Here is a 6,056-nt window from a genome sequence, read left to right as displayed (position 1 = left end):
AGGCTGAGGGAGCTGGGGGGGTGCAGCCTGGGGAGGAGAAGGCTCCAGGGGCACCTCAGAGCTGCTGCCAGTGCCTGAAGGGATCCTGCAGGAAGGCTTTTTACAAGAGTGTCCACTACCAGGACAAGGGGAAAGGGATTCAAATTGAAGTATAATAGGTTTAGATTGGATCTCAGGAAGAAATTCTTTACTAGGAGGGTGGTAAGACTATGGGATGTATTGTCCAGAGGGGTTATGGATGCTCCCTCCCTGGAGATGTTCAAGGCCAGGTTAGATGTGGCCTTGAGTGACCTGGGCTAGTCGAGAGGTGGGAGGTCAAGAGGTGTCCCTGCCCGTGGCAGGGTTGGGCTGGAAGATCTCTAAGGTCTCTGCCAGCACAAGCTGTTCAGCCTCTCAAGCTGGAGGGCACCCATCCTCCCTGCTCCTCACAGGACTGCCTGCAATGAAATCCTGTAGCTAAGAGCTCCAGCCAGATGCTGCTCCACCTCTGGTGGCTTGGTGCTGTGAGCACTCCCCAGGGGAGCCTGCTCCAGCCAGCAGCCAGCATGGCAGTGAAGAGCCTTTTCCTGGTGGAGTCCCAGACAGGTAAGGAAATGGAAGCAGATCTCCTGGGCCAGACACAGGGCTGGTAGCTCAGTGCCCTGGTTCTGAGAGGGGGCAGGAGGGGATGCCCAGGGGGCAGGGCTGTGGATTGACTGTGGGGGCCCCCAGAGAACTGCTGAAGGCTTCAACTCTGAAGAAAGTCTAAAGGCAGCTGTGCCCAGGTGAGAGGAGGAGAATCACAGCAGTGTGAACCTGAAGCCTGACTAATGAGATCTCACAGCCCACTGCCCAACGAGGAATGGGCTGCCCAGGGAGGTGGTGCAGTGCCCATCTCTGGAGGTGTTTAAGAGGAGGCTGCACGAGGCACTTAGTGCCATGAGTTCATTAGAAGCTGTTGGGTGCCAGGTTGGACTCGATGGTCTCAGAGGTCATTTCCAACCTGCTTCATTCTGTGATTCCGTGAACAACAAAAAGAGCAAACCCAGAAGTGGCTCAGCTTCGTTGCAGCCCTTCTGGCAGAGCTACCCAACCTGTCCTGCCCCTCTGGACTCTTGAGGCATTTCTATTGGACAAGAAAAAGCTCAAAATAAAATGAAAGTGAAAGGCAAACAAAACTGACAAGGATCAAAGAACCATAGAATCATAAAATCAAGCAGGTTGGAAGAGAGCTCCAAGCTCAAACAGCCCAACCTAGCACCCAGCCCTGCCCAACCAACCAGACCATGGCACTAAGTGCCCCAGCCAGGCTTGGCTTCAACACCTCCAGCCACAGCCACTCCACCACCTCCCTGGGCAGCCCATTCCAATGCCAATCACTCTCTCTGACAACAACTTCCTCCTAACATCCTCCTGCCCACATCTACACAGCCTTCAGGAGATGGATATAAACAGCTTTAGCCTGAAGAAGAGGAGGCTGAGAGGAGACCTTATTGTTTTCTACAGCTACCTGAAAGGAGGTTGCAGTGAGGCTGGCATTGGACTCATCTCATGAGTGACTGAGGACAGGACAAGAGCAAATAGCCTCAAGCTGCACCAGGGGAGGTTTAGGTTGGATATTAGGAAAAAAAATCCTTAATGAAAGAGAGGTCAGGGAGTGGCAGAGGCTGCCCAGGGAGGTGGTGGTGTCCCCATCCCTGGAGGTGTTCAAGAAAGGTGTAGCCATGGCACTTGTGGCTATAGTTTAGTGGCCACGGAGGTGCTGGGTTGCTGGTTAGGATTGGGTGGTCTTAGATGTGGCACATTTGGATATGGTTTAGAGGCCATGAAGATAGGAGATAGGACTTTGGACTTTGTGACCTTAGAGATATTCTCCCCTTAATGGTGCTATGAACTTTGCCCTCTTTGCCCCTCCTGTGTGGCTGTGGCTTTGTGAAGCCCTGTGCACAGCAGAGGGAAGGATGCTGCCTGACTGACACAGCTAAAAGAGATCTCTGCATCAGGTCCACGTTTAACCAGCAGAATTGCTGGGCTTGGTGCTCTGCACTGCAGCAGGGCTACGGGGAGAGCAGCTTGCTCATGGAGGTGAAGTGGCCTGCAGGTGAAGAATTCAGCAAAACATTCCCTGAGCATTCAGCATTCTTGCACAGAAATGAGACATTAGCTCTTCAGAGCCATTTCCATCACTGCCAGACTCAGCAAAGCTAAAACCAGGAGCCTTGGGTCAAAGGGAGCTGCAATCACAAAGTTCTTGTTTGGTGGGGAGAGGCTACAAGAGTTGTTCAGCCTGGAGAGGAGAAGCTTCAAGGACAACTCAAAGCAGCCTTCCAGTACCTGAAGGGGCTGCAGGAGAGCTGGGAAGGGACTTTGGAGAAGGGCTGGGAGTGGCAGGCTGAGGGACAATGGCTTTGAGCTGGGAGAGGGGAGAGTGAGAGTGGAGAGGAGGAAGGAATTGATGAGAGTGAGGGTGGGGAGACACCGGCACAGGTTGAGGGTGGTGAGACACTGGCACAGGTTTCCCAGGGAGGTTGTGGAGCACAGAAGCACCCAAGGTGATCTTTGATCACCTTGGGTGCTTCTGTGCTCCACAACCTCCCTGGGGGTGTTCAGGACCAGGCTGGATGAGGCCTTGAGCATCTTGAGCTGGTGGGAGATGTCCCTACCCATGGCTGGAGGGCTGGAAATGGATGATCTTGAAGGTCCCTTCCAACCCAACCCTTTCTGTGTAATATGCTCAGCAGTGTCATAGGAAAGCAAAACAGAGATGAGCTGGACTGAAGGGCAGGATCAGCAGAGATGTAGCCACAACAGCCTAGAGACAAATTCCCTTCCAGTGAAGCACATCTGCCCAACTCCCATCACCTTGGCTTAGATCAACAAGAACTTGGGCTGGTTGATTGGGTTGCAGGTTAATGGGAACCCTGCTGGCTCCTGTTTCTTTATCCTTGCTGGGATATACACAGAGGACAGGAGGAAATTCCAGCAGGAATGGCAACTCATGGGGAGAAAAGACATCAACCTCCCCCCCCAAGCTCTAACATGCTCACTGCTCTGGGAAAAGAGATTCAGAGAAGCAGGCTGGAAGGAGGTGACCAAAGCACATTGTCCATCCTGGCTCCCAGTGTCCATCTCCACAAGGCAGGAATGTTTCAGGGGCTTGAGCTTTCTTTCTCTCAAATGGAAAAGCCTTTTTCAGCCACCCAAGGCCTGGGGGTGCTGCTTGGCAGCAGCTGAAGTTATGCCAGAAGTGTACTCTGGTGGTCAGGAAGGCCACCAGCATCCTGGCCTGGATCAGCAATAGTGTGGCCAGCAGGGGTAGGGAAGTGACCACAGCCCCGGACTGGGAAGTGATGAGGCCACAGCTTGAATCCTGGGGTCAGTTTTGGGCTTCTCACTGCAAGAAGGACATTGAGAGGCTGGAGCAGGTCCAGAGAAGGGAAGCAAAGCTGGGGAAGGGTCTGGAGAAGAGGGCTGGGGAGGAGCAGCTGAGGGAGCTGGGGGTGTGCAGCATGGAGAAGAGGAGGATGAGAGGAGACCTCATTGCTGTCTACAGCTCCCTGAGAGGAGGCTGCAGTGAGGTGGGGGTTGGGCTCTGCTCCTCAGTCTCAGGTGATACAAGGAGAGGAAATGACCTGAAATTGTGCCAGGAGAGGGTTAGGTTTGACAGTAGGACAAATGTCTTTGTTGCTAGAGTGGTCAGGGCCTGGCACAGGCTGCCCAGGGTGGAGTGCCCATGCCTGGAGGTGTTGAAGAAAGCTGTGGCCATGGCAATGGGGCCATGGTTCAGGGGCCATGGTGGGGCTGGGTTGCTGGTTGGACTGGATGAGCTCAGAGGGCTTCTCCAACCCAAACAATTCCATGCTTCTATGATTCTGTGTCCTTTTATATCATTACTTTGGACTGCTTTGCTGGAGCAAAATCTGAGTCTGTTTGAAAGGGAGCAAATAGTGGGAACTGTGCTCAGGCAGAGTGAGACCTCCTCAGTCTGCACTGCAGTTCACTGAACTCAACATCTGCAATGGGTTCATTCCTACCTTAAAAGTGATCACTTCCCCTCCCTCCCAGCAGAACTCCAGAGACAACCAAAGTTCCTGCTCCTCCACAACCCATAACTGCTCTTTTCCAAGCCAGCTCTGCAATTGCTGAGCCCTGGAGGCACAATTTGCTTGCCCTGTTGGAGTGTGAGGAGACAAAGCAGGTCTGACTGCAAACACCTTGCAGCCATTGCAGGGTTGCTCATCAGTGAGCTTCACACCTCGGTGGGGCTCAGAAGACCTTAACTCCCTTTGAGTATTTCCTGTCTCCCCTTGCTGTACTTTCAAAACACCTCGAGGTGACCCTTTGAGGGTTTATCTCTGCCCATGGCTGTGTTTCTCCTTGCCTGGTGTGTGGTGCAGGTGCCAGAGGCTGTCTGGATTGCATCTAGGCTGGGATGGCTGCTCCCAGGAAATGATGTCAGCAAGGTTTGGGCAATAAGCATAAAAATAAAGCTTCAAAGTGAGTGGAGGTCACCTTGAAGTGTCCCTTAGAGGGTTTAACTCAGCCTATGGCTGTGTTTCTCCTTGCCTGGTGTTTGGTACAGGTGCCAGAGGACCTCTGCATTCCAACTAGGCTGGGATGGCTGTTCCCAGGAAATGATGTCAGCAAGGTTTGGGCAATAAACATAAAGCTCCAAGGTGAGTGAAGGTCACCTTGAGGTGACCTCTTGAGGGTTTAACTCTGCCCATGGCTATGCTTCTCCTTGCCTGGTGTTTGGTGTAGGTGCCAGAGGCTGTCTGGATTGCATCTAGGCTGGGATGGCTGCTCCCAAGCAATGATGTCAGCAAGGTTTGGGCAATAAACAGAAAGATAAAGCCTAAATGTCACTGAAAGTCACCTCGAGGTGTCCCTTTGAGGGTTTAACTCTGCCCATGGCAGAGTTTGGTGTTTGGTGCAGGTGCCAGAGGCTGTCTGGATTGCATCTAGGCTGGGATGGCTGCTCCCAAAAAGTCAGCTCAGCAAACAGAAAGACAAAGCCTGAAGGGGAGGGTGTGCAGGAGGGGAAAGCCCCCAGGCTCCAGTGAGATTTGAACTCACGACCCCTGGTTTACTAGACCAGTGCTCTAACCCCTGAGCTATGGAGCCTTGCAACTCTGCTATCTTCTGCCTTGCCAACATTTCATATGATCATTTTCCCCCTCATCTCCAACTCCAAACCTGTTCTGCCAGCCTGTGCTGCCTGCAGCATCTTCTGATCTGCTTCCAAACGGCACTGACACAAACACCTAAGGCACAAACACAGCAACTCACCAGCCTGACCCAAAGCTGGATTTGAGGCTCCTTCTTTTAGTCATTCCTTCAAGGAGATCACAGCATCACAGAATGGCAGAGGCTGGAAGGGACCTCCAAAGCTCAGCCAGTCCAACCCCTCTGCCACAGCAGGTCACACAGCAACACATCCAGGCAGGTTTTTAGTATCTCCAGAGAGGGAGACTCCACAGCCCCCCCGGGCAGCCTGTGCCAGGCTCTGGCACCCTCACAGGGAAAAAGTTCCTCCTCATGGTTCCAGGGCACTTCCTCTGCCTCAGCTTCCAGCAGTGCCCCTGATCTTGGCATTGGGCATCACCCAGCAGAGCCTGGCTCCAGCCTCCTGCCATCTTTGTAACCATTCATGAGGTCTCCCCTCAGGCTTCCTCCTCCCCAAGCTCCCAGCCCCAGCTCCCTCAGGCTCTCCTCCCAACAGAGCTGTTCCATTCCCTTCAGCATCTCTGGAGCTCTGTGCTGGACTCTCTCCAGCAGTTCTGTGTCCCTCTTGAACTGGGGGGGTGGGGAGGCAGAATTGGACACAATATTCCAGATGTGACCTTACCAGGGCAGAGTAGAGGGGGAGGAGAACCTCTCTTGAACTACTAACCACAGCCCTTTTAATACAGCCCTATCAAGACTCTTTCCCCAGCCAAGCAGCCTGGAGAGTTTCCAAACTAGAAACAATATTTGCCTCTTTGTAGTGGCTGCTCCAATTTATTGAAGAAGAAAGTTAAGCTTCTGATGAAATCCCTCTTCATCATGGCCTGGGTGAGGGGATTGAGTCTCCTGCC

The 6,056-nt window shown here is 53.0% G+C and overlaps 1 non-coding gene across 1 annotated transcript; it reads right to left on the bottom strand.

Moving 5' to 3' along the window:
- Positions 1 to 5,030: 5,030 nt before the first annotated feature.
- TRNAT-AGU (transfer RNA threonine (anticodon AGU)) lies at positions 5,031 to 5,103 on the bottom strand. The gene has a single exon. It is a non-coding gene; the product is annotated as a tRNA-Thr (tRNA).
- Between the last annotated feature and the right edge of the window lie 953 nt (positions 5,104 to 6,056).

This window comes from Pogoniulus pusillus, chromosome 35 (assembly GCF_015220805.1).
Source record: "Pogoniulus pusillus isolate bPogPus1 chromosome 35, bPogPus1.pri, whole genome shotgun sequence".
Taxonomy (NCBI): domain Eukaryota; kingdom Metazoa; phylum Chordata; class Aves; order Piciformes; family Lybiidae; genus Pogoniulus; species Pogoniulus pusillus.
The sequence above is the reverse complement of the archived record's forward strand: the minus strand, read 5'-3'. Positions and strand labels throughout refer to the sequence as shown.